Source organism: Rhinoraja longicauda, chromosome 16 (genome assembly GCF_053455715.1).
Source record: "Rhinoraja longicauda isolate Sanriku21f chromosome 16, sRhiLon1.1, whole genome shotgun sequence".
NCBI classification, from domain to species: domain Eukaryota; kingdom Metazoa; phylum Chordata; class Chondrichthyes; order Rajiformes; family Arhynchobatidae; genus Rhinoraja; species Rhinoraja longicauda.
This window is the reverse complement of record NC_135968.1, coordinates 5,167,766-5,180,949: the sequence shown is the minus strand read 5'-3', so window position 1 is coordinate 5,180,949 and position 13,184 is coordinate 5,167,766. Positions and strand designations below refer to the sequence as shown.

Below are 13,184 nucleotides of genomic sequence, written 5' to 3'. Positions count from 1 at the left end.
CTTCACACAGAGAGTGGTGAGTCTGTGGAATTCTCTGCCACAGAAGGTAGTTGAGGCCAGTTCATTGGCTATATTTAAGAGGGAGTTAGATGTGGCCCTTTTTGCTAAAGGGATCAGGGGGTATGGAGAGAAGGCAGGTACAGGCTACTGAGCTGGATGATCAGCCATGATCATATTGAATGGCGGTGCAGGCTCGACGGGCCGAATGGCACCTATTTTCTATGTTTCTATATTTCTATGAATGCATCCATCCAGTTGCATTAGTCAGTGTGTGGTGCCTATCAGAAACTTAACATATTCGGACATGAATTTTCCTTGACAAATCCATTTGAGGGCCATTGATATATAGCTCGCTGAATGCTGTTCTAACTCATTTCCACCACGTTGCTTACCATCAACGTTAGGGTGAGTTTCTCAGTTCATCCTTTTGGTATTCGTATTGTATTGGTTTATAATTGCAGCGAGGAACAGTGAAACCTTTGATTGCATGCTATCCAGTGAGATCATATTAAACTGCAGGACTGTAACCAGTGGTGTGCCTCAGAGTTCGGTGCTAGGCTCGTCACTGTTTGTCATCTGCATCAATGATTTGGATGAGAATATGCATGGCAAGATCAACAATTTGCTGATAATACAAAAATGGGTAGTTTTGCACATAGTGAAGATGGTTGTGGAAAAATTGCAGCAGGATCTTGATCGATTGGCCAGGTGGGTTGAAGAGTGGTTGATGGAATTTAACACAGAGAAATGTGAGGTGTTGCATTTTAGAAAGTCTAACATGGGTAGCACCGACACAGTGAATGGTAGGGCTCTGGAGAGTGTAGTAGAGCAGAGGGAACTAGGAGTGCAGTTGCATGGTACCTTGAAGGTCGAGTCACAGGTAGATAAGGTGGTCAAAAGCACTTTTGGCACATTTGCCTTCATCAGTCAGAGTATTGAGTAGAGAAGTTGGGAAGTCATGCTGCTGTTGTATAAGACGTTGGTCAGACCGCAATTAGAGTATTGTTTTCAGTTCTGGGAACCGTGTTATCGGAAAGATTTTGTCAAGCTGGAAAGGGAACAGCGAAGATTTACGACAATGTTGCCAGGACTAGACGGTCTGAGCGAAAGGGAGAGGTTGAGTAGGCTGGGACTCTATTCCTTGGAGCGCAGGAGGATGAGGGGTGGTCTCATGGAGGTGTGTAAAATCTTGTGACGAAAAGATGGGGACGATGCACAGTCTCTTGCCCAGCGTAGGCGATTCGAGGACCAGGTTTAGGTTTAAGGTGAAGGGGAAAAGACATAGGTTTAAGGTGAAGGGGAAAAGATTTTATAGAAAGCTGAGGGGTGACTTTTGTACACAAAGGGTGGTGGATATAAGGAACAAGCTGCCAGAGGAGGTAGTTAAACCTGGGACTACCACAACGTTTAAGAAACAGTTAAACAGGTACATAAGTAGGGCAGGTTTGGAGAGATATGGACCAAACGCAGGCAACCTGGACTTGTATTGTTGAGATATGTTGGCCGGTGTGGGCAAGTTGGGCAGAAGGGCCTGTTTCCACAATGTATCACTCTTTCACTCTATGATTCTATGTGCACTAGCATGTCATGCTTATGTTCAACAGGCAGAATGAAGGGAAAATACAAAAGTGCTGCATGTAATATTAGTGTTATAGTCTTACACCTGAAGAGAAAGCGCAGATGAAAACATTGTAAGGGCTACAATGGGGTAGGTTGAGAGGTCTGGAGTACACCATTAGCTCATTGGGCATTCTGACAACAACGTAGAAGAAGCTGTCTCAGAATCTGGCGCTACGTACTTTTATACTTTTGTATTTCCTGCAAATGGGAGAGGAATAAAAAGGAAATGACAGAGGTATACATGGTCATTGATTATGTTGGCTGTATTCCCGAGGCAATGAGTAATGTAGATGGAATTAGTAGGGGAAAGGGGAAGACTGTGATAAAATGGGTTACATCCACAACTCTGATTTTTTTTTAACGGTCTTAGATAGAGCTGATGCGAATAGAGTGGATAGAAACTTGAATGCGCCCACCATCAAACACAAGAACAACTTCTTCGTCTCCGTTACCAGGCTTCTGATCAGTCCTTCCGTAAGACAGTGGACTGTCACGTTCACCTACAACGCATAGCGGACATTGAATTTTGTCTATGGAACTGATGGGGTATAATGCTGAGATCAATATTCAGTACTCCGTACCTTCCAAGTTGCTCTATCTAATATACTTGTGTTTGACTTGATGGCATTTAAGTACCGTATAAGTATTATTTGATCTGATGGGATAGCATGAAAAACAACTCTTTCAATTCACGGTACTCGGGTCGATGATAAATATAAACTTAAAACTACGTTGGTGAGAATCGTTGGAGACATGTTGAGTTTCCTTAATCTTCGGAGGAAGCGAGGCGATGATGTGATTTCTTGGCCGTAGCCTCAATATGTTTGGGCCGCAGCAAATTGTGGCTGGTAGGAGCTTGAAGCTCTTAACAATATCTACTTCCGCAGTTTCTGACTGGGCCGTGTACCTCCCCCTCCCCCCCCCCCCCCCCCCACCTCCGCCATGTTTCCTGAAGTCAATAACTACCTCCCTCGTATTGCTGACAATAGAGAAGGGGCAGTTGCCCTAAAATCATGCTTCTAAACTATTTCTGTCAATTTAAACAAAGGCACCACGTCAGTACGATTTCAGTTAACTGGGATAACAGCAATTGCGAAAGAAGCATTGAAAAGTAAACCAGGGCCTATGCTATCACCTACCTTTTTTCTTTTAAAATCCTGGAATGAATGTAACTACGGCCTTGTGATTTAGTCCCTTTCAATGATCCAAGATACCTGAACTATGTTTACTACATATTCTTAGTCCTGAATAACAAATACAACGTCATTGTGCCCGTCCCCGAGGACAGTTAAAATGTATTTGTGCAGATGTTCAGAAATATCCTCTGCCTTGATATTGGAGGTTTGGAATTTAATAACATTTTGCTTACCTTCACATTAAAGATGTCTCCTTAACTTGTAAATGTAAAAATGTAAAATGTAAAAAACCTTTATTGTCACTACACAAAGTACAGCGAAATTAAAGCAGTCCAGATGATGCAATCAAACACAGCAGACAGTACAAACTTTAGATAGACACAATAAAAAGCTGCAGTTACTCAGCGGGTCAGACAGCATCTCTGGAGAAAAGGAATATGACGTTTACTTTAGCGGATTTGCTTTTGTCGTGCCCCCTTGCTCCTGCAAAGAGCCTTTTATTTTTGCCTTAATTCATTTTCCAGTGTTGAGCTCCTGGCATCTGTTTGAATGTTTAAAGGAATGGAGTAAGAGGACTATATGTCATTGTGTGCGCACAATTCCTTTAAATGCAGTCACAGAGTTGTACAACACAGGGCCAACCTCGTCAGCCCCACGCGTCCATGCCAACGTTTTGCACATATAAATATTAATCCAATTTTCTGGCATTAGGACCATATCCGTCTCTGCCTTGCCAATTTAAGTGTATATTCGTGACAATCAAAAGATTCGATTCTGTGTTGTCAGTTGCTTAGCCAACAGGTGAACCAGTTGTGCAGTGAAATGAAAAATGTACATTGGGCATCCGAACGAGGGTCATGTGGTTGTAACAGCACAAGGTAAATGAAAATTAAGTTATGAAGTCGAAAAGAAGACGCTATTTATCTGACGACATTGACGAGCTTATGTTGTCCAGATACATTCTATACCATCTCCAGTACGTTCACAGTACTGTCATTGTAGTAATGCCGATGTGACAACATGTGTGATTCCATTCGTCACTCCTCGGAGAATGAAGCAGTCCAGGGCAGCTTGCAGTTAGAGTTCATGGATACTCAGGCACGGACCTAAAAATGCCATCTAACTCGTGCGCTGGAAATTGCCACACAAACGATCACTTCTAAAAAAAGAGTCCAACCGCGGAACCGTCCAAAGAGTCCATCTGACGGCACTGCCTTACTGCGTTCAGCACCATAAAACCATGGAGTTTGCTTTGATCAGAAAATCAATTGGGATCGTCAGCTGGGCATTGCCACTGTTGGAGAAAACCTGGGCATCCTGTCATATTTCCCATTTTCCAATCTAATGGGACTTCCCGCATTCAGGGAAGATTTGTAAAATCAAAAGCCACGTACCAACTACCTCAGCAGCCATTCGTTTTGAAATCCTTGCACGAAGCCATCAAACAGGAAGAGTTGTGAACCCTGCTCCTATACTGTACTCTGTATTATTTCTAATTATAATTTTCCTAAATCCCACCTCCTTTCCAATTTCTGTTTTTGGGATTTTAGCTACATCCTCTCTGGCGAAACCGATATAGGACATCTTTTGAATTCACCTAACATCTTCTGTTTTTCGCCATTATTAATTCCTACACTCTCAGTAGAAGTAAGTTGTGATGTTTTGCTTTTCGTGCACACAGAGTGATAGAGTTATATAAAGAAGGTGTTTTCGAACATTTTGGCCGGTGAAGGTATAAACTGTGACCAGGGGATGGACGGTACGAGCAGCAGGTGACCTCGTCTTTGCATTGATCAGTCATAAAAATATCTACAAAGCTTTCTACGGCTAGCGTGTAAGTTAAGTTTATTGAAGAGGCAAGGATTAAAAACCTCAATGAAGTCAGTGGTTATCTTTGGTCGAATATTACCAAGCTTGTGCCTAATGAATGTCATTATGGGTTTGAACTTTCATCGCGATGCAGATGGCAGCGGCTTTCACCAAGTCAGCATGACATCAACCCCCTCCGCCCACTCAGCCCACCTGTCAACCTGCGGTATAATTTTACTCAGTGACTCATACCGTAGTTTTACTTCCTGAAAGATATCGAGAGCCTCCTTCTATATGAAGCAAGGGATAAACCCGACTTCATATGTTGCGGTCGGCAGTGTACTACAGGTGGGCAATTAAACAGGCGGGAAATGAAGAATGGAACGCGACTGACACTTGCTTGTAACCCAGCCCTTTTTATTTCTTTGCTGGGCGGCTATACCGTTCCACATTAATCAAAGACTGATGACCTTTCAATGCGGCGTCTGCTGAATGCTGACACCGACCTCATTAGTTCTAATGGCAGCTGAATGCGGGAATCCGACTAGGCTGGTAACAGGAATAAACATATCCAAAATATACGAAATACACCCATCATAGGCGGCACGGTAGAGCAGCGGTGCAGTTGATGCCTCACAGCGCCAGAGCCCCGCGTCCCGGATTCGATCCTGACCAAGTAGTGCTTGCTTAGACGGGGTTTGTACGTTCTCCCCGTGGCCTGCGAGGAATTTCTCCGAGATCTTCGGTTTACTCCCACATTCCAAGGACGTGCACGTCCTGGTGTATGTAGATAGTGTTAATGTGTGGGGATCGCTGGTCGGTGCGTACTCGGTGGGCCGAAGGGCCTATTTCCCGGCTGTATCTCTAAACTGAACTACGTCTTGCTAATTAAGCACTGAGATTTCGAGATTAGACTGTAAAGTTTATGAATTGCGATTTTCATTCCATTTCAACTCTTGGCCACTTGTTTATTACACCGAAATGGAAAAGGTGCGGAGGAGAATATCCTGAACTCAACTCCCCTTTATTAATGGTCAGGGAATAACTTAATCGACGTGAGATCACTGTTTGTACTACAGGGTACGGACAAGTGTGAAGGACTGGTTTTAGCTGTAAAACTGTTTTCCAACTCTTTGTGTATTCTGGTAGACTACACCACGTTGAAAGGTGCGCTAATAAGCATGGCGTAATCACATATCATGATCTCCGAATCCTGATTCGAAGGTCCATTCACAAGCGGCAGGTTGCCGAATGCCATTCACGTCAAATGTAACTCGAGAATGTCGTAAAGAGTGAGAATGTGAGTGAATAGCTTCAGATACAGATGGGGGATGGACAAACAAATTATACATTTTGCACAAAGAGTGAAGTGACACGATGCGGAGGAAACTGTGTGAACGGATTCATAATATAGGAAAGGGTCCCGTTACATGGAGACCTGTTGTGCACAAAAACACAAGCACAAAGAGCATGAGAACATAAAGAGCAGATGCAATCCATTACGTCCCCCCAAAAAGTTTGCGAATGAACATGCTGGCTATTCTGAACATTGGCATCCATTAATCTTTCTTGCCTGATCTCCACAGTCATTGATTGCCAGCTTTACCAGCTGCCTGTTTCTTCACGCATGCGGCATGTTGTTACAAATTTTGGAATTACGACCTTTGGTCAAATTGTCCATGCGGACCGAGGTGCCCCATCTACCCTAGTTCCCCCTTCCAGCGTTTGGCCCATATTGCTTCAACCCTTTCCGATCCACGTACCTGCCTAAATGTCTTTTGAATGTTGTTATAGTACCTGCCCCAACTACCTTATCTGGCAGCCCGTTCCATTTATCTACCACCATCTGTCGGGAAAAAGTTACTCCTCAGATTCCTATGGAATCGTTGCCCTCTCACATTAAACCTATGTCCTTTTATTGTTTATACACTGGGTAAAAGCCACCGTGCAGGAGTAGGCCATTAGGCCCTTCGAGACCGCACCGCCATTCAAGGATCATGGCTGATCATCTACAATCTGTACCCCGTTCCTGCCCTCTCCCCATACTCCTTGATTCCGCTCTGTCTAACTTTATTTTAAATGCATTCAGTGAATCGGCCTCCACTGCCTTCTGAGGCATAGAATTCCACAAATTCGCAACTCTCTTTGTGAATTTATTTCCTCATCTCAGTTCTATATGGTCTACCCCATATTCTTAAGCTGTGGCCCCTGGTTCTGGACTCCCCCGATATCGGGAACATGTTTCCTGCATGTAGCGTGTCCAATCACTTAATACTTTTATATGTTTCTACAAGATCTCCTCTCATCCTTCTAAATTCCAGTGAATACAAACACAGTCGCTCCATTGTTTCATCATATGGCAGTCCCGCCATCCCAGGAATTAACCACGTGAATCTACGCTGCCGTCCCTCAATTGTAAGAACGTCCTTCCTCATATTAGGAGACTAAAATTGCACACAATACTCCAGTTATGGTCTCATCAGGGTCATTTTCTACTGCAGAAGGAACTCTTTGCTCCTCTGCTCAACTCCTCTCGTTATTAAGGCCAACATGCCTGTTGTACCTGCATGCTTACTTTCAGTGACTTATGTACTAGGGCACCCAGATCTCGTTGTCCTTCCCCTTTTCCTAACCTAACACCATCCAGATAAACTTCAAAGAGCCAGAAGAAAGGTCTCGACCCGAAACGTCACCCATTCCTTCCCTCCAGAGATGCTGGCTGACCCGCTGAGTTACTCCAGCATTTTGTGTCTACCACTCAGATAATAATCTGCCTTCCAGTTCTTGCCACCAAAGTGGATAACTTCACATTTATCCACATTGTACTGCATCTGCCATGCATCCCTCAGCCTTCTGCATTCCAATGAATAAACTCTGAGCCTGCTCAACCTCTCCCTCACGTCCTCGAGTTCTAGCATTTCCAAATCGTCTATAATAATAATAATAATAATCCATTTATTTTATATAGCGCCTTATCACATGCTCAAAGCGCTTTACAAAAACAATTAACATAGAAACAAACAGACAAACTATCCTGACGGAAAAGCGGCGAATACTCAACGCCAGCGTCCTCTCACGTCAGGGTCCGGCAGGATGACCAAAACTGAACGCACTATTCCGAATGCTGCCTGCCCAACTTATTGCACAACTGCAACATAACAACCTCTATACTCAATACTCTGACCAATGTAATTAAGCCTTCATCACCACCCTATCTACCAATGTCGAACTTTCACATAACTATGTCCCTGCACTTCTAGGTCCCTCTGCTCTACAACATCTCCCAGGGGTCTGTTATTCAATGTGTGGTTTCTGCTCTGGTTAAACTTACCAAAACATAACACGTGCTATTATCAGCATTAAACTCCGTTAGCCATTCTACAATTCACTTGATCAAGATCCTGCTGTAATTTTTGATAACCAAAATTTATCCCAGGAATTTGCTTAGGTCGTCATCTCTGAAAGGCAAGTGAATTCTGTGTTAAAAAAGAAAACTTAACCGTCCTGCAGCTATGATCACACCAAAATTCGGTGAGGTTTTCTTCATGCTCGTATATATTTTTACGTTGCTGGCCAACTTTCTTTTTGCCTTTCTTATTTGTTGCAAACGCGTGGTAAAAGTCTGCGTTTGCTCTACAAATGCACACAGATGAGCGCCATGGAATTGGAAGAATTCATAGATCATCTAGCAGCTATGAAGATGGCACCGGGTGGCGCCAGCAATGGCTGCCTCGCCAACCGTCTGTCCCTTCCTTCTTTTGTTGTATGTTTGTATGTGTTAAATGTATGTTTTCGGTGTTCTTTGGCTTGTTTTATGTGGGGGGTGGGGGGAGGGGGAGGGGAGTTGGGGGCTACTTTTTCCAATCTGTTCCCTCGACCGAGATGCGATTTTTATCCGTTGTGCAATAGGTTGGGCAGCCAGCATTCGGAATAGTGCGTTCAGTTTTGGTCATCCTGCGACAGGAAGGACGTCATTAAGTTGGAAATAATGCATAGACGATTTGGAAATGCTAGAACTCGAGGACCTGAGGGAGAGGTTGAGCAGGCTCAGAGTTTATTCATTGGAGCGCAGAAGGCTGAGGGATGCATGGCAGATGCAGTATAATGTGAATAAATGTGAAGTTATCCACTTTGGTGGCAAGAACTGGAAGGCAGATTATTATCTGAGTGGTAGACACAAAATGCTGGAGTAACTCAGCGGGTCAGCCAGCATCTCTGGAGGGAAGGAATGGGTGACGTTTCGGGTCGAGACCTTTCTTCTGGCTCTTTGAAGTTTATCTGGATGGTGTTAGGTTAGGAAAAGGGGAAGGACAACGAGATCTGGGTGCCCTAGTACATAAGTCACTGAAAGTATGCATGCAGGTACAACAGGCATGTTGGCCTTCATAACGGGAGGAGTTGAGCAGAGGAGCAAAGAGTTCCTTCTGCAGTAGAAAATGACCCCGATGAGACCATAACTGGAGTATTGTGTGCAATTTTAGTCTCCTAATATGAGGAAGGACGTTCTTACAATTGAGGGACGGCAGCGTAGATTCACGTGGTTAATTCCCAGGATGGCGGGACTGCCATATGATGAAACAATGGAGCGACTGTGTTTGTATTCACTGGAATACACTGGAATTCACTGGAGAGGGGATCTTGTAGAAACATATAAAATTATTAAGTGATTGGACACGCTGGATGCAGGAAACATGTTCCCGATATCGGGGGAGTTCAGAACCAGGGGCCACAGCGTAAGAATATGGGGTGGACCATATAGAACTGAGATGAGGAAATAAATTCACAAAGAGAGTTGCGAATTTGTGGAATTCTATGCCTTAGAAGGCAGTGGAGGCCAATTCACTGAATGCATTTAAAATAAAGTTAGACAGAGCACTTAGACCTAGCGGAATCAAGGAGTATGGGGAGAAGGCAGGAACGGGGTACAGATTGTAGATGATCAGCCATGATCCTTGAATGGCGGTGCTGTCTCGAAGGGCCTAATGGCCTAATCCTGCACCTATTGTCTATATATCTATGTATCTATGATCTTATATTGTTGTATAAAATCAGAAGCGGTATACCATCAGAAGCGGGAAACGCACGGTGGCTTTTACCCAGTGTATAAACAATAAAAGGACATAGGTTTAATGTGAGAGGGCAACGATTCCATATGAATCTGAGGAGTAACTTTTTCCCGACAGATGGTGGTGGATAAATGGAACGGGCTGCCAGATAAGGTAGTTGGGGCAGGTACTATAACAATATTCAATAGACATTTAGGCAGGTACGTGGATCGGAAAGGGTTGAAGCAATATGGGCCAAACGCTGGAAGGCGGAACTAGGGCAGATGGGGCACTTCGGTCAGCATGGACAATTTGACCAAAGGTCGTAGTTCCGAAATTTGTAACAACGTGCCGCATGCGTGAAGAAACAGGCAGCTGGTAAAGCTGGCAATCAATGACTGTGGAGATCAGGCAAGAAAGATTAATGGATGCCAATGTTCAGAATAGCCAGCATGTTCATTCGCATAACTTTTTTGGGGGACGTAATGGATTGCATCTGCTCTTTATGTTCTCATGCTCTCATGCTCTTTGTGCTTGTGTTTGTGCACAACAGGTCTCCATGTAACGGGACCCTTTCCTATATTATGAATCCGTTTACACAGTTTCCTCCGCATCGTGTCACTTCACTCTTTGTGCAAAATGTATAATTTGTTTGTCCATCCCCCATCTGTATCTGAAGCTATTCACTCACATTCTCACTCTTTACGACATTCTCGAGTTACATTTGACGTGAATGGCATTCGGCAACCTGCCGCTTGTGCATGGACCCTCGAATCAGGATTCGGAGATCATGATATGTGATTACGCCATGCTTATTTAGCGCACCTTTCAACGTGGTGCAGTCTACCAGAATACACAATGAGTTGGAAAACAGTTTTACAGCTAATACCAGTCCTTCACACTTGTCCGTACCCTATAGTACAAACAGTGATCTCACGTCGATTAAGTTATTCCCCGACCATTAATAAAGGGGAGTTGAGTTCAGGATATTCTCCTCCACACCTTTTCCATTTCGGTGTAATAAACAAGTGGCCAAGAGTTGAAATGGAATGAAAATCACAATTCATAAACTTTACAGTCTAATCTCGAAATCTCAGTGCTTAATTAGCAAGACGTAATTCAGTTTAGAGATACAGCCAGGAAATAGGCCCTTCGGCCCACCTAGTACGCACCGACCAGCGATCCCCGCACATTAACACTATCTACGTACACCAGGAACAATTTTACATTGCTACACGTGCACGTCCTTGGAGTGTGGGAGTAAACCGAAGATCTCGGAGAAATTCCTCGCAGGCCACGGGGAGAACGTACAAACCCCGTCTAAGCAAGCACTACTTGGTCAGGATCGAATCCGGGACGCGGGGCTCTGGCGCTGTGAGGCATCAACTGCACTGCTGCTCTACCGTGCCGCCTATGATGGGTGTATTTCGTATATTTTGGATATGTTTATTCCTGTTACCAGCCTAGTCGGATTCCCGCATTCAGCTGCCATTGGATCTAATGAGGTCGGTGTCAGCATTCAGCAGACGCCGCATTGAAAGGTCATCAGTCTTTAATTAATGTTGAACGGTATAGCCGCCCGGCAAAGAAATAAAAAGGGCGGGATTGCAAGCAATTGTCAGTCGTGTTCCATTCTTCATTTCCCGCCTGTTTAATTGCCTGTACACTGCCGACCGCAACATATGAAGTCGGGTTTACCCCTTGCTTCATATAGAAGGAGGCTCTCGACATCTTTCAGGGAGTAAAACTACGGGATGAGTCACTGAGTAAAATTATACCGCAGGTTGACAGGTGGGCTGAGTGGGCGGAGGGGGCTGATGTCATGCTGACTTGGTGAAAGCCGCTGCCATCTGCATCGCGATGAAAGTTCAAACCCATAATGACATTTCATTAGGCACAAGCTTGGTAATATTCGACCAAAGATAACCACTGACTTCATTGAGGTTTTTAATCCTTGCCTCTTCAATAAACTCAACTTATACGTTCGCTGCAGAAAGCTTTGTAGATATTTTTACGACTGATCAATGCAAAGACGAGGTCACCTGCTGCTCGTACCGTCCATCCCCTGGTCACAGTTGATACCTTCACCGGCCAAAATGTTCGAAAACACCTTCTTTATATAACCCTATCACTCTGTGTGCACGAAAAGCATACACTGAGCAAAACATCAGAACTTACTTCTACTGAGAGTGTAGGGATTAATAATGGGGAAAAAACAGAAGATGTCAGGTGGATTCAAAAGATGTCCTATATCGGTATCGCCAGAGAGGATGTAGCTAAAATCCCAAAAAGGGGCGCACGTCAGAAATTGGAAAGGAGGTGGGATTTAGGAAAATTATAATCAGAAATAATACAGAGTACAGCATGGGAGCAGGGTTCACAACTCTTCGTGTTTGATGGCTTCGTCCAAGGATTTCAAAACGAATGGCTGCTGAGGTAGTTGGTGCGTGGCTTTTGATTTTACAAAACTTCCCTGAATCCGGGAAGTCCCATTAGATTGGAAAAGATCATTGGAAAAGAAGGGCCTTGACCTGAAACGTCACCCATTCTTTCCCTTAAGAGGTGCTGCCTGGCCCGCTGAGTTACTCCAGCATTTCCTGTCGATCTGTGGATGATCTGCCCATTCGTTTCATATGTTTCTTTCATTCTGCTTCCCGTTTCCTTCTGATTCTGAATAACGCGATTCGTAACCTTAAGGAATAATCTTTTTTTTTACATCAGGTCAACTGCATCAGAGCCCTCGCGTGCTACGCATGGAAATGGATCCTCAACGATTGCTCTGATGCTGCTTTTCCTGCCCATCTTATCTCCGGGAAATGCAATCACGGCAAGTGATCTATTCCAAGACCTGGAGGTGGAGGGATATAAAGTACACGAAAAGAGGCAGGTCTGGGCTATCCTATTCTTTAGTGAGCATATTGATTCTTGAACCCCACGCCCCCAACTCCAAATGTGGAATGGAAAGGGGATGACAAGATATAGCTGCGAAATATCGGTTTTGTGGGAGATTGTCTGTAATATCATGCACTGCTGAATGAAAATGAGCCTCGACGAGTCTGATGTACACCAGTAATATCCATGTTGATACATATGCATAATGCCGATCATGTGACCACAGAGCCTGGTTCCAAAGGTTGTCACACTTTCTCCCCAGGAATAGTCTGCCGTTCTGTTGACAAGAGTTATTACAGGTTTGGCTCTTAATTGCAAAATATCACCATTCATCTATTCCCTGTTTTCAGGAGACTCTGAATATCACAGGCAATTCCATGGCTGTTGGATATTCTCCATTACACTTGCATGGTGTTGATCTATATCCCACAATGCCGTGGGTTGGGAAGATCCACACTGTGGGAAGTAACATGCACTGTTTTCTCCAGGAAGGGTGGACAGTGGTGAAAGTTCAGCGTGGTGATTTGGGCCTCAAATTGTTTCATCCAGGCAAATGGAGTATGATCCGTCACACTCCTGCCTTGTACCTTGTAGATCATGGAAAGGCTTTGATGAGTTAGGAGACGCAACATCTGATCTGACTTCATAGTCAGAGAACTAAAGTGTCCGATTTAGTTGAGTT

The 13,184-nt window shown here is 44.2% G+C and overlaps 1 protein-coding gene across 1 annotated transcript in view; it reads left to right on the top strand.

Moving 5' to 3' along the window:
- Positions 1–13,184, top strand: part of LOC144601114 (uncharacterized) — a 552,083-nt gene that overhangs the window by 202,807 nt on the left and 336,092 nt on the right. The window lies entirely within an intron of this gene.